Source organism: Saccopteryx bilineata, chromosome 5, assembly GCF_036850765.1.
Source record: "Saccopteryx bilineata isolate mSacBil1 chromosome 5, mSacBil1_pri_phased_curated, whole genome shotgun sequence".
Taxonomy (NCBI): domain Eukaryota; kingdom Metazoa; phylum Chordata; class Mammalia; order Chiroptera; family Emballonuridae; genus Saccopteryx; species Saccopteryx bilineata.
The window spans coordinates 233,696,926-233,720,175 of NC_089494.1; the positions used below are offsets into that span (position 1 = coordinate 233,696,926).

Consider the following 23,250-nt stretch of genomic DNA (forward strand, 5'->3'; position numbering starts at 1 on the left):
GCTCTCTGTCACACAGTAGACCACGGCCAAGGCTGTTGCACTGAAATTACAAAGAGATCTAACGTTCCAGTAAGAATTAAAAGAAATGTGTAACTGTGATTAGAAAAGAATTTTCCTCTATGGTAACAGCATGAGCCTTTGAATGTTGACACCCTCCAACACACTAGTTTAAAGCAGCATAAAATTTCTGGGCTTCTCTGACCAGGCCTATCCCTCCTTTCATGCCCCACATTGAGATAATCTAACTACTGGTGTGCGTCCTAGAGGAGCAACGAGAGGCATTGGGGTACTGTGTGCACTTTCTTTTACTCTTTACTGTAGACACTTTGAATTGCTTTTCACAAAGTGAAGGTCATGAGTCTAATATAAATCATCTTTCTCTATGATCCTCAAACCTGGTCTCACCATTGTGGCCTAGACATGTTAAACCTTAGATTGGACATTCTCTGGAGAAAAATTAAAAATGTGTGTTCCTGTTTCAGTTTTGCTAGGTTGGTAAAAATAGAGGATACAGCGGCATAGAGCCAGAATCTGAAGTGAAGTTGCAAGTAAGGTGAGTAAAGCATGCTGGTAGCATTTCCAAAGCTCATTGTAGAAGTATTAGAAGTAGAACCATGGTAAAGAAAGAAGCCCTTATTTACTAAACTGCCATATAAAAACTATAGAGTAAAAAGGAAATATATATTTACAATTGAACTACTTCTTATCTCATGGACACATTTTTTTTAAAAAAGGAAGGAAGATGGAGGAAGAAGAGAAAAAGGAAGACAGAGGTGTTGAGAAATCACTGATGTTTTAAACTTTTAAAACTCACTAAAATGCATGTCACATTTGCTGTATATTGTACCATCTATAGGTTGATGACTTCCATATTTTTATCTCCATTTTAAATCCTTTTCCTGGATTCTAGACCTATAATATCTAGCTACCCATGCTATAGCTCCTCTGGCATGTCTGAGTGAAATCTTATACTTAACAATTCAAATGTAAACCTTGGGTATTTCTCCCCCGACATTCTGGCCTAGGTTGTCAATGAAGAATGCAAGTTTCAGATTCCCCTCACCACTCAAATGTTGAAATAATATCATATAAGGTAAATTATTGTGTTGACAGGGGCAGGTATTCCATACTTTCTCTCTCTCCCTTTTTCTTTTATTATTTTCCTTCTTTTCATTGTTTTTATATTTAATTGAGAAATAAATTGACCTATATGTAAATTCTCTTAAGATATCAGTGATTCCAGGAGCATGCAACTCTCTGAAGGTCAGGGATTTAGTAAGATTTGTTTACTGCTCTATTTCTAATACCAAGAAGAGTGACTGAGTGCTCAATCAACATTTAATGAGCGTTGAATGTTAGTTGAATCCACATATTTTTATAAATATATTTATAAATCACGTTGTTGTCATTGGAATATATGTTGGTGGAGGACTGGATGAATGTGGAAAATTTTCTAAGATATTCTAGGTTTGGCATGTTTCTCTTGAAAAACATTTAAATTACAAAGTAGTGTTTTGCATGGAAATTTTATATATTTTGATTAAGGTTCATTTTTTATTTTGTCAACTTCTTAATCAAGATACTATTCATAATTATCATACTTACTCAGCTCTCATACTTACATTCTTTCAACATAGTTAATTCACAATTCTGATCGGATTCAGTTTTACTGCTTACATAAATATTACTATGTGAAAGCTAGTAAGCATTTATCTCTGTAATAAAATTTTTTAATGTTTATTTTATGGATTTTAGAGAGAGAGGAAAGGAGAGAGAGAGATGGACAGAGATGACAGGAACATTGATGTGCTCCTGTACGTGCCCTGACTGGGGATTGAACGGACAACCTCTGTGCTCTAACACAGATGTGCTCTAACATTCAACATGATGCTCTAACCAACCGAGCTATCTGGTCAGGGCTACAATATTATTTTAAAAATTTACTTTCCTAACAGCTTTTTTGTTATCTCTCATATTAATATATGCCTTTCTTGTTTACTTACATTTTAAAAATACTTAACAATAATATATCCACCTCTGTCTTCTAATTGTTTAAGCTCCCTCTCATGTAATACAACCATAGACTTCAGACATTCTATCAATATTGTCCCCTTTCCGGAATGTCTCTGAACTATGCGGGTTTAGACTGGATGTTTCCCAGGAATGCTACAGAGAACTTACCCTCTTATTTCCCATCTTGGTCACCAGGGGATTCTTCACAACCCTCTGCAGTTCGATCGCTTATTTCCTCAGTCCTGTGTCTTTCACTTCATAGGTTTATGGCATTCTTTTTTTCTTGGAGCACCTATTTCACGATATTTCTGAGGAAATATACAAGAAAGACAATATTTTAAACCTTGATGTCTGAAAATGTTCCTATTCCAACCACACATTTGATAAAAAGCATGGCTAGGTATAGAATTCTCAGTTTCTCAAAAAATAAAAAGCATTTTATTAAATTCTTTCTATCTTTTGATGCCATTATTAGTAAATCTAATGCTTTTCTTATTTTTATCCCTTTGATAATTTTTTTATTTTGCTTTATAGCGATATCATTTATAGTGGTTGCATAATCAAAACTGATTAAACTAAAACGTTTTTAGTGTGAGGCAATCATAAAATTCATTTTGAGATACTAAACAATAATGTTATATTTTTGGCATTTACTAAGGGTAATCAGATATAATGCTTGATATTGCATATAGAATTGCTATTGGTGTAGGAGTTAATGTATCTATATTTGCCACCACTGGGAAATTTTTCATAGGGCTGGTTAACAGTTGTGGGTGATAACTTCCTCCCATGGTTACATAAAGCTATTTAAAAATATTCTCTACTATACAAAATTTTGCTTTCTCATTTATTTTCTTCCCCAGTAATTAGGACTATGCTATCAGTTTAGCTAATGAATCTTTATTGTTGTGTATGTTTTTTTATTGTGCTGCATTATTTCATTGCCTTGCATTATTTTTTCTTTTTCTCTGTTTTTTACTCCTATTTTTTTTCTCCCATAGCACCTACTTTATGCATTATATATACATATAAGCTATGTTCTTAAATCTGTATGCAACTTTATAAAATATATCATTTTCTCTATGTGCTTTCTGCTTTTCTATTATTTAAATTTATTTGAGAACATTGTTCTGTTCAAGATTTTCACTTTTTTTTAGATATGGCATATTATAGCAATTTTAGTAGCTCATTCCTATGGTCTCTCTTTTAGAATTCATTCATATATAATATTAATGTGTTATTTCTTAATTATTTTAATACTAATTGTTGTTATTTCTTTATTTCATTATTTTCATTGTTCTTCTTATTTTTTTATTCTGTCCTAGAAGATTTTTTATGTTCTTAATTTTCCCCCCCAAAATTGGGGGACTAGATTATCACTGATTTTTGCTTATGTTTTATATATACTTGGAGCTTTCTGTTATTAAATATTAAGTTTTATCCATATATTCACACATAAAATATATGTATGCATATGATTTTATATAATGGTATAATTTTATTTAATATTTTTCTTTATCATTGTTCAGCTTCTGAGAGAAATGTACTTAAAAAATCTAACCGAAAATGTTGATTTATCTATTTCTCCTTATGGTATTTATAAGTTGCTGCTCAATTCCATATGATCACATTCACTGCACTTCATTAAGCTTGATATTCTTTTATTAGCATATAATTCTTTTATACTTTATGATACTTTTCCCTCATTTTTATATGATGCTATATAAAAAAAGTTTAACTTGCTTTTTCTTGTAATTCATAATGGCTCTGTGTTTCTTTTTCTACTCTTTATTTTCATCTTTTTTCATCATTTTATGTGCCTTTAATAGCACATGCTGCTAAGTTTGTTTTTAAAAGTTTTCTTCTAAAAAAAAAGTTTTCTTCTAATATGAAATCCATATTTGATAAGTGAATTCAACCCACTTATATATATCACAAATATATTATGTTGAAATACTTATTGGTTTTTTATTGCCATTTAGTATATTTTTAAGATTCTTATTTAGTCTTATCTGTCTTTCCACTGGTGAGGTTAAAATTTCCTCTTCTGTTTAAAAGATAATATCAAATCAAAATGCTTTGTGCAATTATCTGTCATATTACTAAGACACATTATAGTCTATGTTTCTTGAAATTATCAGTATCTTGACCTTCAAACAAAATAAATACATGTTTTAGAACACCGTCTTTTGGTACCTACCTTGGGCCAGGTTTGTTATGTAGTATTTCCAGGTAAGGCTCAATAATAGAACTAGCATCCTGTGCTAGCTGTCACCTTCTCAGCATTGGAAATATATAAGTTCCCTCTAAAATACTGAAGTCATTTGGGAGATATTAGTAGTCTATAAACAAACAAACAGAAAAATAAACCAATAAGTGAAATAATGTCTCATTAAAATTCTTAATTAGAAGTATACTTTGGATTTGAACAAGTTTAGGAATATATTATTCAGAGTATACATGTAAGAGATCACATGTGCTCTTAGTGGAAGGATGCTTTGATGCTTAGAACTTTCACAAATTTATTTTAATTATAATTTCAGTTTACCATCTTATGTTATATTTAACCAATTAAATGTAAAGAAAATGAAAACTTAGAAAAAAAATGTGATAGAATTTTTCCTAGGAAAACCATAACCTATTGAACATACATATAACATGCATATATACATACACATATACTTGTAGAAGAGGGTGCATTCGAAGGCAAACTTTACCTACAGTTCAATGGCAAAGACTATATCTGCGACATGTAGTGAAATCGTTGTCTTACCACCATCATTCACACCACTGATATTTTTCAGGCAGCTTGAATCTTTATAAGTATTGGAACTATTTATATTATGCTAATATGTGATACAAATGAAGAATAGAGTTATTAATAATTAGACCCTCTAAACAATCTATTAACTAGAATTTTTTAAAAAAGATCTTTAAATTATTGTTAATAATCCATAAAAGTAGTGATTTATCATCCTGATTAGTATAAAAATTTCCTGTCTTTGCTTTGTAAACAAGCAAAAAAAAGGTTCATAGGCCTCCCAGTGCTTACCGCAGGCTGTGTTCTTACACTGACTGTACAGAAAGAGGAGGCAGAGTAAACCCACCCATCTACACCTCAGCCCTGGCCCTTTGCCTGGTCTGTATTGTGAATGGGGGGACATGGGGTTCGGGAAAAAAAAAAGAAAAAGGTTCATATAGCTTCTTTTCTTTTATTGTTTTATAGTGCATTCATTATTTTTACTGCATATATTTAGTTTCTGTTTAACCAGCATGACTTCTTTTCTCTTGTCCTCCCTCTCTTTATTTAAAGGAATTTCCTTTGCTTTTTAGCTTCTCCAGAGGAAACTCTCCGGCCATACCTGGCTGGGACTGAGATGTTTGGATATCAAGAACCAGTGATGGTGCATCTCTGGGATTGTACAACTAGGAGCTAGGGAAAGAAGGCAGCCTTCCCGCCAACGCAATAGATACGTGGTTCTCAAACTGGGTCCAGGTTCCCCACTATGTGGAGAACAACACTGATGCACTGTAAGGAGAGAGAAAGAGAGGGAGGCGGGAGGAGTGAGGGAGGGAATGGGAAAGAAAGAGGAAAAAGAAAAAGTGGGGGAGAGAAGCTGTCCTATCAATGTACTGGTTGGTCCTTGGCTTTCATTTCCAAAAACCTAGCTGTTTCCCTGCCATTTTTACAATTTATTTATCCCTCACTCCCATAGTCTCTGTAAAACAATACATTTTATTTATTCCCTAAACTAGGTCAAGTTCAGTTCCTGTTTTTTGCAATTAACACTTTCTTGCCTAATATATGTTTAATCTCTATGCAGCAGAAATTTCCAACATCTAATTATGTGACAATTCATACAAGAAAAAGTAAGTAGACACTTTTCTTGTTAGGTAATTTGAATAATACCCTAAGTGGTCAGCTATTATATAAGTGATCACCAATATACAGAGACAAAATAAATTCTACAAGAAAAGTTGGAAATCATAAAAAAAATATTTTCAAATAAATTAGCAAGCATGCAAATAAACTGTGCTTGTATGTATGCATAGTGTATTTGAGAGGGGTAATATTTTCTGAATAACAATATTTCAAAATCCAGATTCTGTTATAGAATCATGAATTGTATCTAGTTTTTCATTTAAAGAGAGAGAAACTTAGACATGTTACCTTTTCTGTGCCTCATTATCCTCCACTGTTAAATAGCAACAATTTGAGCAACTTTCTAAAATAGCTGTGAGATTATTACTTGGTATTTAGATAGATAGATAGATAGATAGATAGATAGATAGATAGATGATAGATAGATAAATGATAGATAGATACATAGATATGACTGTATTTAGATATAGCTGTGTATCAATTAGAATAATACTTGAAAGAGAAAGTGCTATACAATATTATTATTTTTCGATAACTACTAAATGCTAGCTAGCTTCTGGATTTTGCTCACATTATAGAAGTTATATGACTATCAAAAAATTTTCATTTTCTTTTCTTAAAACACATTTACCATTCCTGCAATCATTCTTTACTGAACCACACCTTATTACCACTTATAGAGGTGAAATATTTTCACAAAACAATGGAACAACATTGACAATAATCACCAAATTATTATTTTGTGAAGATAACAAGATCTTTATTAATTTTATTTTTGACTTAATTTTTTGTCATGATATTTTTTTGTGTCAACACTTCAGTGACTTGTGTGATTTATCCTTCTAATATATATATATAAATACATATACATGATAATATATATATAAAATTTGCTTTGTAAAATTACAGAAGACGGGATTCACATGTTCAGCTTTTGGGGTATGATCTCAGCGTAAACAAAATTGATGGATATTTAATATTAAACTGAACAATGAAAACAAGTAAGTGAGAGTGATTACATTTCTTAAACCAAATTGAAATAATAATTAGTCCTGTAAATTCACTTAATGTGTTAAAGATTAAGATATTTTGAATGCTCTAAACTTAAGTAACTTTATAACACCATTTTAGATTGTCATCTTAGTCTCCAGACATTAATTTTGTATGATATAAATAATTATATATTGCTTTTTATCTAGTCAGAATGTCGCAAATATGTGACTAGGGAAAATTTCATATAAAGTCTGAGCAGATCAGATCAACACCTCAGAGGTTTCAGTTTGGAGCCCCATTTGAGCAAAGGAGTCTATTTTTAGCCCAGCCAAATATATTATATATATCTCCGTACTTCACATTCTTGGAGTAAAAGCCTCAAAGACCCTTAGATCTCTTTTTATAAGTAAGTAGCTTTTAAGTCTCCTTCTTGTTAATCCTATATTCCTATTTTTTTCTTTAAAATTAAAAAAAATTGCTGTATAGAATCTGATGATTTTACTTTGAAGTCATATTAGTACATAAACAAAGAACGGCAAACTGTCCCTTTTCCTTTAGAATCATATAATCTTAAGTAAATTGTAAAACATAATATTCTTACCCAGTTTAGGTCTTTTTTTAAATTTCTCAACGTACCTGACATATCTGTTACACCCCATATGGCAAGAAAAGGAGAGAAGGTTCACAGACCTGCATTTAAATACTGCCTATCAACCTAATATTCAGGCTGGGAGTGAAGGTAATTGACGTGTGTAGGGCAGGAAGAATAAGCCCCAATACTAAATTATGTATTTGTTGCTGCTGTGCCAGAAAGTCCAAACTATCAAGTATGCTTATAAATTTTAAATTCCACCTGCAAGAATGATGTGCTTCTAATAACTCTGGTTCCACAGTGAAATGAAGCTTTAGAAACCTAATTCCAATATGTACTTACTTTCGACCCTATGTAAAAGGATCATCTTTCTGTATCCTGAGATAAATATTTCTTGAGTATCAAGTATTTAAAGGACTGCATTGCTCGGTAACATGAAAGCAAAGAAAATTGCCAACTGTTCTAGAATATTTTACATGAATGTTTAGTCCTCTTTTCATAATTAAATTGGAAATTGACATGGACATTGGTGCATTTAGAATTTAACTGGTACAGATATGAGGATGGTGAAGAAATGCACTAAGGAACAAATGTCTGAAAGGGAATGGGAAGAGAGGACTTCGAATTATCTTAAATCTGACTTTCCTTGTAGCATGGGTATTTTAATTAGAGATATGGGGCTGAGGAGAGTGAGTGGGGTGAGGAAGGTACCATTGAATTCGTACATCCCTAATAGTCATACTGAAATCTCCTCAAAATGCATTACTGTCAGTCTGCCTCCAGCATAAAAATAAGCTAGATTATCCAAGTTTATTTTTGTATGTTTAGGTGTCTTGAAATGCAAAATTCATCTTCCTTTGGAAATAGAATCATAGCATTATACTGTTAAAGTGACAGTTTTCTCTACTAGCCAACATAATCTAATTTAATTGCCATTTAGTTTAATAATGGATGGAACTAAAGAAGACTCTTCATTCGAAACCTGAGTAACATTTATAAAATTAATTTTATGGAAAGTGTTAACCTGATCTTTGAGAAACATATCTTCCTTGCTGACTTGGCAGTGAGACATCAAGAGTTGGTTGTTCTGGCCCTGGCCAGTTGGCTCAGTGGTAGAGTGTCGGCCTGGCGTGCAGAAGTACCGGGTTCGATCCCGGTTAGGGCACACAAGAGAAGTGCCCATCTTCTCCACCCCTCCCCCTCTCCTTCCTCTCTGTCTCTCTCTTCCCCTCCCTCAGCGAGGCTCCATTGGAGCAAAGATGGCCCGGGCGCTGGGGATGGCTCCTCGGCCTCTGCCCCAGGTGCTAGAGTGGCTCTGGTCGCAACAGAGCAACGCCCCGGAGGGGCAGAGCATCACCCCCTGGTGGGCAGAGCATCGCCCCCTGGTGGGCGTTCTGGGTGGATCCTGGTCAGGCGCATGCGGGAGTCTGTCTGACTGTCTCTCCCTGTTTCCAGCTTCAGAAAAATACAAAAAAAAAAAAAAAAAAGAGTTGGTTGTTCTAGTGAATGATCCATAAATTTATATTATCTATAGATTTGTAATGTTTAATGTGATTTAGAAGTACAAGTAACTGTGAATGAATCAACTCAAAGGCAACTCATTATAATTCCTGCTGCTACTGTGTTCCCTAGCAAGATAATGGCATTTTCATGTGGCACCACTGAGTAACAGCAAACATCACCCACAGTTCACACATAAAGAAACAAACTTGGAGTGATAAATGATCTACCAGGATCATGCAGTGAGTAAAGCGGTAGGTAGATAGATCATGGAATCGGGGCTGGCTGTATAACTTGAGGGACTCAGTGAAAAATGAAAAGGCAAGGCCCCTGTTTAAAAATCAGGAAAAAAATTTTTTTCCTGTTTCACAGTTTGTCTTTCCAGGTGTCATGGTGTTATTTTATTTCAGGGTCCTTTTAGCATAGGCATGGCAGAATCGTGGGATGAGGGCAGCAGACCCTTAAAGGTGCATGGGGCCCCACCAGCTCTGCAATTGTGAGTGGGGGTGTGTGTCTCAGTCCCCTCTGCACTCCCTGCCCTTCCCTCCGATGGGCAGAGGATGGCATTTGTTGTGTGGGGCAAGGACCCAGGCAAGGAAATGAGGTAGGGTAGGGTTGAGATGCAGGATATGTGTGAGCCAAGGCTCTAAGCTTCCAATGCATACATGCTCCATTGTTCCCTCCAGCTTCACTTACAAAACACAAATTCAAAGATAAAATTAAGAATCTCAAGAGAGCTCCTACACAGCATTAAACCCCAGCCTGGGGCCTCCTTCTGAACATGGCTTTCTGTGGGAAGGACACATGCACTTGAAGCTGATCCTATTCAGGACACTAACTTCGGTCATTTTGTTTCAGAATTTTCTATTTTCCTCCATACCAGCTGCCTTGCAAGGTTAAAATTTATTTGTAGAGTGGCCATCTTAGAGTATAATATCTTTATGGAGAGGTGCTAAGATTGAGTTCTTATGGCAAAGAATACATACCAAAGGGTGTGAAGTTTACATTTTTGCCTTCAGCAACAGTGGACCGCTCTTAGCAGAATAACCCCTGTTCTTTTGATATCATCAAATGCATTAGGTACAAAATATATGCAGTGGTACCTCAAGATATGAGTAGACCAACATACAATTTTTTTAAGATGATAGCTGCGACTTGGTCCGTATTTTTGTTCAAGATCTGAGCAAGATTCGAGATACGAGTCTTGATTTGGGAAGCTGCCACTAGTTGGCACGTTGGCACACGGGTACATTATCGGCAGCACAACACCAGCATCTCGTTCTTTCTGTTCTTTTTCACATGTTACCTGCAGAATCAAGTCGAATCTCATGTGCTGTACTCATTCTTGCATCATTTTTGCATTTTTTGCTATTTTTGTGTGCTATCATAGGGCCGAAGAAAGTGAGTGTAAAGGACAGTGGTGAGAAGACGAGAATGATGTTGATAGAAGTAAAGCAAGAAATAATAGAAAAACGTGAGCGTGTTGTTTGAGAGATTGAACTGCAAGGCTGTACAACCCCAATACATCTACAATTTGTACCATCCTTAAAGAAAGGATGCCATCAAAAGTGCAGATCCAGCAAAAGGAACTACAATTCTGTCCCAATTAAGAACAAATATCCATGAAGAAATGGAGAAGCTTCTGCTGGTGTGGGTGAAAGAGAAAGAGCTGGCAGGAGATAGTGATGAAGACCGTAATATGCAAAAAGGCACATATTATTTGCAGTGACTTGGAGAAGAAAAAACCATCAACCTCAAAAGAGGCAGCAGAAGATACGTTTAAGGCACGTCATGGCTGGTTTCAAGAAGAGATCAGGCATCCACTCGGTGGTGAGGCATGGTGAAGCTGCGAGTGCTGACGTTAAGGCAGCTGAGGAGTACATTGCATGTTTTGCTGCGCTTATCTCAAAGGAAGGCTACATCCCCCAACAAGTGTTCAACTGTGATGAAACAGGATTGTTTTGGAAAAAAATTCCCCAGAGGACTTTCATCACCACTGAGGAAGAGAAGCTGCCAGGCCATAAACCATGAAGGACTGTCTGACCCTTGCATTGTGTGCAAATGCTAGCAGTGACTGTAAAGTAAAGCCACTGCTAGTGTATCATTCCAAAAATCCTCGAGCCTTTAAGACTCACAAGATTCTTAAAGAAAAACTGCAGGTTATGTGGCACACCAATGCTAGGGCATGGGTTACACAGCAGTTTTTTATTGAATGAGTAAATCTCATTTTTGGTCCTGCAGTGAAGAAATATCTTCAAGAAAATAAACTCTCAATGAAAGCATTACTAATCCTTGAAAATGCTTCAGCCCACCCACCTGGTCTTGAAGATGACATTCTTGATGAGTTCAAATTCGTGAAAGTCCTCTACCTCCCACCCAACATGACTTTAATCTTGCAACCTATGGATCAGCAGGTGATTTCCAAATTTAAAAAGCTTTACACAAAGCACTTGTTCCGCCACTGCTTTGATGTGACTGAGAATATAATTCTAACCCTTCAAGAGTTTTGGAAAGATTACTACAACTTCATGATATGTTTACGCATTATTGACTTGGCATGGCAAGAGGTTACAAGAAGAACCTTGAACTCGGCATGAAAAAAGTTATGGCCTGATGTTGTTGCAGACAGGGACTTTGAAGGATTCGAATCCGAGAACAAGACCGAGGTAGAAGCGTTGGAGGAGATTGTGTCCCTTGAAAAATCGGTTGGTCTGGCAGTAGATGAGGGTGATGTAAATGAGCTCGTGGAGGAACATGAGGAGAAACACTCAACTGAGGAGTTGAAGGATCTACAGATGATGCAACATACGGAGCTTCTGCAAGAGATTAGTAGAGAGGAGGAGGTAGAGTCGGAGGAAGTGATTTCTACAAGTGAAATTAAAAACATGCTGGCAATGTGGGAGAAGCTTTCAAGTTTAATTGAAAAGAAACACCCAGAAAATGTTTCAACTGGTCATGCTTCAGCACTTTTTAATGACACTTGTTTGTCACATTTCCATAACATTTTAAAAGGCAGACAAAAGCAAACCTCTTTGGATAGATTTTTATCCAAAAGTCCTGCAAGTGCAAGTGCTGAAAGTGCAGCCAAAAAGTCAAAAATGGGTGATGATTAAATGAAAAATACGTAATATTAAGCTTAGGTTAATTTTAAAGTTAAAAAAGTGCATTTTTTTTTATAATTAAGTTTTTGTGGTTTTATTTTAAGTAGAGAAAGTACAGTTTTAGTTTGGTTTAAAGTAAAGAAAATTCAGTTTAGTTTACATTTAGTGTTAAGAAAGTGCAGTTTTAGTGGTTCCTCAAAAAACTGCAAATAGAACTACCTTATGACCCAGCAATCCCTCTACTGGGTATATACCCCAAAACCTCAGAAACATTGATATGTGAAGACACATGTAGCCCCATGTTCATTGCAGCACTGTTCACAGTGGCCAAGACATGGAAACAACCAAAAAGCCCTTCAATAGAAGACTGGATAAAGAAGATGTGGCACATATACACTATGGAATACTACTCAGCCATAAGAAATGATGACATCAGATCATTTACAGCAAAATGGTGGGATCTTGATAACATTATAAGGAGTGAAATAAGTAAATCAGAAAAAAACAAGAACTACATGATTCCATACATTGGTGGAACATAAAAACGAGACTAAGAGACATGGACAAGAGTGTGGTGGTTACCAGGGGTGGGGGGAGGGAGGACATGGGAGGGAGGGAGGGAGAGAGTTAGGGGGAGGGGCACAGAGAACTAGATAGAAGGTGGCGGAGGACAATCTGACTTTGGGCGAGGGGTACGCAACATAATTTAATGACAAAATAACCTAGACATGTTTTCTTTGAATATATGTACCCTGATTTATTAATGTCATCCCATTACCATTAATAAAAATTTATTAAAAAAAAAAGTGCAGTTTTAGTTTACATGTCTACAGTGCCTGCATCCCTTTCTCCCTCCCTCCTCCTCTGCCATTCACCTCCGTTAGCCGCACTCATCTGTCTTCAAAGTAAGAATACAGTACTAAATAACTTTTTTAAAATTTCATATATTTTGTTATGCATTGGTAAAGAATACATGTATGTTTCTTAATTAAAAACATGTCTTTTTTCATAATTTAGGATGGTTTGGGGGTGTTTCACAGGGCTGGAATGGATTAAATCTATTTCAGCTATTTTAAATGGGAGAAATTTGTTTGATATACGAGTTGACTGACTTATTGTTTGATATACGAGTTGACTGACTTATGAGTTTGGTTACAGAACGAATTAAACTCGTATCTCAAGGTACCACTGTATTCCACTTGGGATTTCTTGAAAATGATTTACTGAAAGTGTCAGAAGGAGAATTAACTTTTTAAAAACTATTTAATTGAATTATTGGGATGATATTCATTAATAAAATTATATAGATTTCAGTTGTACAATTCTATAATACATCATCTATATATTGTATTATGTGTTCACTTCCCCAAGTCAAGCCTCCTTCCAACACCATTCAACACCCTTACTTATTTTTCCCCATTGCTAATTTTGGGATACTTTATACAACTTGCTTAAAGTAATCCTTGTGTTTTCAAAATGATCAGTCTGTTTAGCCTGGCTACTTCTTTCAGTTTCATGAGTGGTGTTTTTTCCCCTTCATCACACATGATGGATTTAAGCACTTACTGCCTGGTTTATAGAAATATACTTGATCCATCAAGTCCCCAGTCCATGATGTATCTTCGAGTTATACTTGTCCATGAGATGGGGACTTAGATGGCAATTAGGAGGCATATGAAATGAAAATGTTACTCACATCAACCTTAATAAATGAACCAATTAATATATTTTCACAAGAAGATATTGATAAAATTTATATTGCTGTGTCTGTTTTATCAGTTTGTATTCAAATTTGTCAAAAAGGATTTAAGATAAGTGTGCTTGGTTCCATTAATGGAAACAAGTATTAATATATTTTCTATGAAAGTTTTTGACTTTTGAAATATCAAGTATCTAAATAGACTGTCAATTTGTTTACTGATAGTTCCTCAGCTACAAAAAAAAGCTTTTGTTCATCTTTGTTTATATCATAAGGGTGACAGGCATGTTAATGGTTCTAGCTTGATGTGAATGATAGTTATAGTTTTTTTTCTATCTCTCAGAAGCACTCTAAATCTTTGTAAGTAAGGAAGGTAGTTAAGATTGACTATGTTTTTCAAATTTGCTGAGATAGGATTTTCTAAATATTTTATGTGCTCAGTTACATGTGAAAAGTTGTAAGACTGCAGTATTTATTTTAGAATAAATTAAGGAGTCAGCTCCATCTATGATTGTTCTAATTATGTATTTCTATTTAATAAAGGTAATATGAAATAGTATTGTTTTTCATTCTTCCACATGTCCCCCTAATTACCCAAATGATTTTATTTATATAAAAAAGAAGATTCACCATTGAATGTCTTTTCTCTATTGTTTTTGCAGATCCACAAAAAATTAAGAGTGGAAATTTTCAGATTTATTCAATCAGAATTTTCAAAAGTAGGGAACCAGGAATCAGCATAAGTTATTACCTTAATGATTACTATGTAGTTAGTCTAAATCAGAGGTTGGGAACCTTTTTGGCTGAGAGAGCATGAATGCCACATATTTTAAAATGTAATTTCGTGAGAGCCATACAATATGTTTAACACTAAATACAAGAAATTGTGTGCATTTTATGTAAGACCAACACTTTTTTTTTCTTTTTTTGTATTTTTCTAAAGCTGGAAACGGGGAGGCAGTCAGACAGACCCTCGCATGTGCCCGACCGAGATCCACCCAGCAAGCCCACCAGGGGGCGATGCTCTGCCCATCCGAGGCGTAGCTCTGTCGCGACCAGAGCCACTCTAGCACTTGGGGCAGAGGCCAAGGAGCCATCCCCAGCGCCCTGGCCATCTTTTGCTCCAATGGAGCCTCGGCTGCGGGAGGGGAAGAGAGACAGAGAGGAAGGAGAGGGGGAGGGGTGAAGAAGCAGATGGGCGCCTCTCCTGTGTGCCCTGGCCGGGAATCAAACCCGGGACTTCTGCACGCCAGGCCGACGCTCTACCACTGAGCCAACTGGCCAGGGCCAAGACCAACACTTTTAAAGTACAATAAGTCTCTGATCTGTTTAATAACGTTGTTATGCTATTGCTAACCAATGATGAATAAAGTACTTCTTACCATTAATGCGACTTCTGGTGCTGCATGGTTTTGCTGATGGCTTTGTAGTCTGGTTGATACGTGGTGAGGTTAAGCTTCATGCAGGCATTGAGACTTCCATCCGTTAAACCTAATTGTAGGTTGGTCTTAATGTTCTTTAGATGTGAGAAAGACTGCTCACATGCATACGTAGAGCCAAACATTGTCAGTACAGCAATACTCACACGCTGCAGTGTGTGGTATGTAATGGGACATGCGTTCCAAGTTTTGACAATCAGCTGGTCGAGGGATTGAAGTTTTTCATTTCTCCCCACTTGTGTTTGCTTGCCAACTCTGCTTGCTGTCATGCAAGGCTTTCCAAATCTTCATTCAGTGATTTGAATGTATTCACCCACATGTCTGAGGCCTTCAGGTCAGCACCTTGTAGCTCAAAATCTCTGACGGAGACACCAGGGATGTAACTCAGGTCAGCGCTGTCCACTGCACACTCGGTGGATGGGTGATGAACTTAAAAAGATGAGTATGCTCATGAAATTCTCAGAGCATGCTTTGAATGACTGCAGGAGTTTAGATGTGAAGCCCCCTAGCTGCTGGAGATCAAGATGTTGAGCAGGGTCACTTGCTGTGCATGCATCTTTAAACTCTCCCAGTTTTTCAAAGTGTAGTAAACAACCTGTTTCAATGTCAGCGATGAAGAGTTCCAGCTTGTTCTCAAATGCAAATGCTGCTTGTTGAAGGGATAAGACTGTATTTCCAATGCCTTGCATTTTCACATTGAGCTGGTTCAGATGTTCAGTCGTGTCCACGAGATAGTAGAACTTCAGGAGCCACTCAGTGTTAGCTAACTCAGGATGCTCGACGTTTTTCATTTCAAGAAACATCTGGATTTTGCTCAGACAAGCCGCAAAACATCTGAGCACCTTCCCTCTTGACAACCAACACACATTGCTGTGCAGAAGCAGACCAGGATAATTATTCCCAGCTTCATCCAGCAGTGTTTTAAACTGGTGATCATTTAAAGCTCGGGAAACAATAAAGTTGACCACCCGAATGACCAACAACATTACCTCACCAAGCTGCTCACCATACATCTGAGCACAAAGCGCCTCCTCATGTAGGATGCAGTGAAAACTTAGGATGAGTCTCTTTTCATGTTCATGAAGAAGCTCTAAGAATCCTCTGTTTTTCCCCACCATGCACAGAGCACCATCATCAGTACACACCAAAATAAGTTTATCCATCAGTAGATTTTTTTCTTTAGCAAACTCAGTGAAAGACTTGAATAAATCCTCCCCTCTTGTTGTCTCTTTCATAGGCAAAACAGCAAGACTTTCCTCACGTAGTGTGTCACCGACAGCATACCTTGCAATCATGCTGAACCAGAATAAATGGCTTATGTCTGTTGACTCATCCAAAGTGAGAGAAAAGAATGGTGCTGCATTTATGTCCTTCACCTGTGTTGTCTCAATTTGACTTGCCATCATGAGGGTACGATTGTGAACAGTTCTTGCCAACAGAGGCATGTCTTGTATTCATTTGATTATCTTGTCTTTATCAGAAAAGTTGTCAAAAAGTTCATTGGCAACATCTAGGGTGAATGTTTCGGCATATTCCCCATCTGTGACTGGCTTTCTATTTCTCATAATTGCTAAAGCACCAGCAAAGCTAGCCTAATTCCAGTCACCTTGTTGGGTTATGTTGGGTCCAAACACGGAGTTGCTGCTGACTAGCTTGCACTCTACACAGTAGCTCTTGACATGCTTTCTTCCTGCTGTCCCCCACTGGATATTTCGATGCAAATGTAGTATGGCATGTGTTGAAGTGCTGCTTTATATTTAATCGTTTCATTGATGCAATTTTATCATTGCATATTAGACATACTGCAGAACCTGCTCTCTCTACAAAGGCGAATTCCTCTGTCCATTCCAGTTGAAAAGTACAATACTCTTCATCTTTTTCTTTTTTAGCCATCTTCTTCATCAAAAGGGTTTCTGCAAATAGCTAGCTCACTACTTGATTAAAAGGAGGGAAGTTTACTTCCTGACCTCACAACAACTCATGTATGTTACGCATTATCCAATAAAAAATTGGTGTTGTCCTGGAGGACAGCTGTGATTGGCTCCAGCCACCCAAAACCATGAACATGAACAGTAGGAAATGAATGGATTGTAATACATGAGAATGTTTTATATTTTTAATGTTATTATTTTTTTATTAAAGATTTGTCTGTGAGCCAGATGCAGCCATCAAAAGAGCCACATCTGGCTCACGAGCCATAGGTTCCCGAACCCTACTCTAAAGGTAATATATTTTTGTATTCATACTCTTAGAATATTTATTCTCCATTCTTCCTTTGAAGATCATCACATGATGATTTTTTAATATTATTCAAGTCTCATAACAAATGTTCCTTCTGTAGAAGAATTTTTCCTGAACAACCTAGCTAAATGGGCACCTTCAGTACATATCCATTTCTGTCAAAATCCATTATCTTTCTTTGCATTAATTTGAAATTGTCTGCTTTACTTATTTATTAACGTTTTTATTATAAAAATTCCACAGAAAAAATAAGCTCATGGAGATCTGTCTCTATCATACATTGCTAGATTCCCATCACTAGGAAGGAACTGATTCACAACAATTGTTTTAAAAGTAGTTATTGAAGACCAGTAAAAAATAGCATTATGGTAACATAAGACTCAGCCAAGAAATGTTAATACTAATTAACAAGCTCAGTAAAACTGTAGGACATAAATACAAAACACAGAAATAAGTTGTATTTCTATACACTAACAATGAAGTATGTAAAAAAAATAAAAAAATTTCCTTCACAATAACATCAAACAACAATAAAATATTTAGTAATAAATTTAATCAAAGAAGAGAAAGATCAGTATAATGTAAACTGCAAAACTTGAATAAAAAAATTGCAATCCCTATCCAAATTCTAATGAAACTTTTTCAGAAATAGAAGAAAAACAATCCAAAAGTACTATGAAATCAAAGAAGACCCTAAATAGCCAAAGAAATCCTGAGGTAAAAAAAAAGAAAAGCTGAAGGCATCACACTTCATTATTTCAAACTATAGTACAAGCTAGAATCATCAAAACAATATGATACTGGCATAAAAATAGACACATAGACCAATAAAACTGAATATAGGGGAAGAAATAAGTCCTTGCATATATGAACAACTAATATTTATTTGATCAGGTAGCCAAGAGTAATCAATGAAGAAAGGATACTCTCTTTAACAATGTTATTGAGAAAACTGAATAATTATAAATACTTGTAAAAAAATAAAATTGCACCTTAACTTCCACAAGTCACTAAAAATAATTCAAAATGGAGTAAAAACTTAAACTAGGAGCTGAAATTTTTATAAGAAAAATTTATTAAATTAAATTTTTATAAGAAAATATAGTGAAAATCTTCTTTATATTGATTTTAGCAACTAGTTTTTTACTATGATACCAAGACACAAGCAACAAAACAAAAATGAACAAGTGGGGTTACATCAAACTAAAAAGTTTCTGTACATCAAAAGAAACAACAAAATGAAAAGGCAACCTACTAAATGAAGAAATATTTGAAAGACATTTTTCATCACATAAAGAATTAATTCCCAAAATATATATAAAAAATGCATGCAACTCAACAGTTACGAAAAATGAGCAGGGAACTGAATACATATACATTCCAAAGAAGACAGCTAAATCTAAATGGCCAACAAATAATAAAAACATAGTCAATATTCTTAATCACCAGGGGAATGCAAATCAATAACACAATGAGATTTTTAATTTAATTAAATTTTGATAAACTATTCAGGATTAGGAAACTCTTTTAAAAATTTTTTTCTTTAATAATTTTGAGAGAGAGGAAGGCTTAGAGATAGAGAAAAACATTGGTTTGTTTACCACTTATTTCTACATTTATTGGTAGATTCTTGCATGTACCCTGACTGGAGATCAAACTCACAACCTTGACATAGCAGATGAAGTTCTAGCCAACTAAACTACCCAGGTGGGGCCACAGTAAGATTTTTTACCTCACAGCTACCTGTAAGAAAGGTTACTATTGAGAAGACAGAAAGTGTTTCAGTGAGCATATGAGAGAAGGAAACCCTGTGCAAGGTTGATGGGACTGTAAATTGGGTCAGCCAGTATGATGAACAGTAGATATTCCTCAAACAATTAAAATGAAACTATAATATGATCTAGCAATTCCAGCACTGAATATACATCCTAAGGATGGAAACACAATATTGCAAAGATATCTGCATTTCCATGTTTATTGCAATATTATTCACAATAGCTAAGATTTGCCAACAAACTAAGATTCAACAGATAAAGTGATAAAGGAGATACATACATATACACATACATATGTGTACGTGTGTATATATAACATACACACACATATATATGCATACATACATGTATGTGTGTGTATTTATATAAATATATAAATATAAATATATTGAGGGCATTATTCTAAGTTTAATAAGTCAAACAAGGAAAGACAAATACTGTGTGGTATCACTTAGCTGTTGAATCAAAAAAATCCAAACTCATACAAACAGAGAGTAGAATGGTGGTTACCAGAGCTTGGGGAGTGGGAAAATTGTGAAGATGCTCCTCTAAGGATATGAAAAGCGCAGCTAGAAGATGAATAAGTTCAGGGGATCTAATGCATAGTGTTGTTATTGTAGTTAACAATGCCATTTTATGCAATTGATAGTTACAGAGACTAGGTCTTAAACATTCTTACTACAAAAAAATAAATAAATAGCTATTCGGTAGGATAGGGTATTAGCTCACATTATGTTGGTAATCATATTGCAATATATCAGTGTTTCAAATCAACATGGTTTACACTTTAAACTTACATAGTGTTATATATCAACTATATCTCAATAAAAATAGTCATTGAATAAATGAGTTGTATAGCTGTACTACATCCTTGACTATCATAAGCCATTTTTCAACACTTTTATAAAGTAACCTTATTTCATGGATTTCTCTTCCTGGAAAACAGGGCTACAGGGAAAGTAAATGGTTTTTCTAATATTTTCTTTCTGAGTTAAAGTTCGACATACAAAGTAAATATGAAAGCCAGAAAAAATATGCCATTAAAATAGAGACTGTTATAACAAAAAGAGAAATTATAAGATCATGTTATCATATATCTTTAATAGTGTATGATATGCTCAGAATAAATAAATACCTCACTTAAAGACACAGCCATCTAGTGAAAAACTAAGCCTGGAAGCTTAGAATTTAGATTTACAAATTCATTAAACTAGCAGTTTTCATAGCTTTCTCTTGTTCAATAAGCCTAAGTGTCAGAGCTTCAACTCAAACAAAGGGAATTTGCTTACCATACAAGAAGAAAAAAAATACTGACTTTAGTCCTTCTGAAGCCTAGACCTCATACAGGGTTGTGCACGCTATCTTTCCAAACATTCCTCTCCTGCTCTCAGTATGTTGATCTTAGTTTCTCTCCTGGAGATAAGCTTCTTTAATGTTGCTAGAGATAAGACCCACACTCATCTTTTTCTATAAGATTCCAGGCTAGTTATCTTCAGGGAGAGACAGCCAGCATTTTCCCTTAGGGACCATATATATGTACACACACATATAACATCATACCAGGCCTGAGATGTTCCTGCTTGATGGTAGAAAATTCTCTGAACCAATTATGGTGGGAGACAGATTGGTTGTGATTAGCTTGACAGTTATAAACTAATTTCTGTGTTCAGGAGAACAGGGTTTTTTTTTTAATTATATTTTTCAATTACAGTTGACAATACTATTTGTATTAATTTCAGGTCTACAGAATAGTGGTTAGACAACCATACACTTCACAAAGTGATTCCCCCAATATTTCAAGTACCCACTTAGCACCATATGTAATTATTACAATATTATTGATTATATTCTCTATGCTGTACAGAAAAAGGTTATTAATAAAACTAAGAGAAGAAAAATTTATATAAAAAGACAGAAACAGGAGCTACCATAAGCAATGATTACAACTTATTTTTTATTTCCACATTAATTTCTGCATATATAAGATTTATGTAAAAACCATTATCCAAATGCCTTCTGCTTGATTATTAGTCAAATTCAAATAAAACTTCTGATCTAAACTTCTGGTGCCAGTTTTGTTTGTTTGTATCTAAAACTTCTGATACCTCTTTTGAGATTGTCATATTTTTTGGTGATTCTTTTCAAGCTACATCTCAAAAGAGAAAAAAGATTTGTATAACTTGAATATACACCATATTTTTTTAAAAAAAGAATTAAATACTTTAATAGAAGAAAAACATTATAAAACCTAAGCTCAGCTGGTAAACATTAACCAATTTTAAAAAAAGTTTTATCCAAAGTAAGTATGAACAGTTTTCCATATGTTTTCTAAAATATAACTACTAGAGCAATCACCTGGCCCAAATAAGTTTATAGTATTAAAAAAAATCATTCTATGTAAAAAGAATATCTTTTTTTTTTTTTTACTTTCTTGCCCTATCAGACCTCTGTGCCTCATCCTTCTGTAAACATTGTCCTCCCCTAAGTAAAGATGTCCTCACTATTCACAGCGGAAGGGAATACTGCTCTGTTCTTTCAATTATATACCTGGCAAGGGATATGCAGTCTCCTTAATTGTTCACAGTTAATACCTCTCATCACAGTTGACAAGAATTTTCCAAAGGTTTAGAATTCTGGAGGGAAGTCAATATAGCTTATAACTACTGCAGAATTTCTGCATTTAGAGATCGCTAATGTGTCACCTCTCTGTCTCGCAATCGGAGGAATCTATACCTTACCATGTTACAGAATCCAGAAAAAAAAATGACTCCACTGTTTAGAAATGGAATTCCCTCATTTCAGTTGAAGCCTGGTTTTCTCAATCTTAACTTTCTCAATCTTAATCTATAATTTCCCAGATAATTTGCAATAGATAAATCTAGTTTCCTAAGGACTCTCATCCACAAGCCTGCATTAACGACTTCTGTACATATATCCAGAGCACCAGTTTGAATTTGAAAAAGGCATCTTGTTCAGGCAAATAGAAACTGGTGCCCTTCCAAGGACCAGGTCCACAGGGTTCACAGTTCAGTGATTTGATTCTGTTCTGTACAAATAAAACCAAGAGAACAATGAACACAAGGATTTCTTCCTCTGTTGGAAACTAGTCCTGTGCCAAACTGAATTTCAACTTCTCTCTGTGCCCACACAAGCTGCTTTTTTTTTTTTTTTTGCAGTGCACAGATTATACCACTGTGCATAACAGCGTGGGTATGGTTTTGCAAAAGTTAACAGCAATAATTCAACATAGTACACTTCTCTTTTTCCTAAAAACTCAAAAATAAGAGCAGCAGTGTCCTCTGAGCCTACTACATCACCACTGTAAGCTTGTGCTGTGCACCCCTAGTCCAGGCTGTTTTCGTCAATTCTCCTCTGATTGAAGGTGAAGAACATGTCAGGTCTGGAGAGCCTATTGGTCTTAGGGTCTACAGTCCAGATCCTCCAGGAGCAACTGTCAAATCAAGAGCATGTCCAACATTGCAAGTGTAAACCATAGGCTAGTCTAAATTTTCCTTAGGAAAAAACCCCAAACCATTAATCTAGGTAAAGCCTATGCAGGAATATAAATCTGCTACAATAAATAGTAAATCTACCTCACTAAATATAACACTTAAATGTTTGGTCCATAAATTCTTCTTTTCGGTTGCTTTCCCGCATTAAGGTCTTGCCTAATTCACAAGGTTCTACTGAGTGATTTATCTTTCACTGTTCAAAGGGAAATGGCACAGAGATAAATCCAAATTTTAACACTTAGTAAACGAACATTCCTTTCAACGTTTAAATGACATTGTTGATAATTTAAACAACAATGACCAGTTAGGCTCAGTTCCCAATAGGGAAATTACTATATTATCAGAGATAATCTTATTTCAGGGTTATGGAGAAGTGAGATAGGGGTAAATTAATTAAGTTTCTAAAATGAATAACAGTTCATTTTCTCCCTTTCTTTGTCTCTCTCTCACTGCTTTTAATCCATTAGCTATGGCATATTCCCTTCGAAATATTTTCAGCACC

At 35.2% G+C, this 23,250-nt stretch overlaps 1 non-coding gene across 1 annotated transcript; it reads left to right on the forward strand.

The window, feature by feature from the left end:
* The first annotated feature begins 5,048 nt into the window (after window positions 1-5,048).
* Window positions 5,049-5,179, forward strand: LOC136307260 (small nucleolar RNA SNORA51). The gene has a single exon (XR_010725918.1). It is a non-coding gene; the product is annotated as a small nucleolar RNA SNORA51 (small nucleolar RNA).
* The last annotated feature ends 18,071 nt before the right edge of the window (window positions 5,180-23,250 follow it).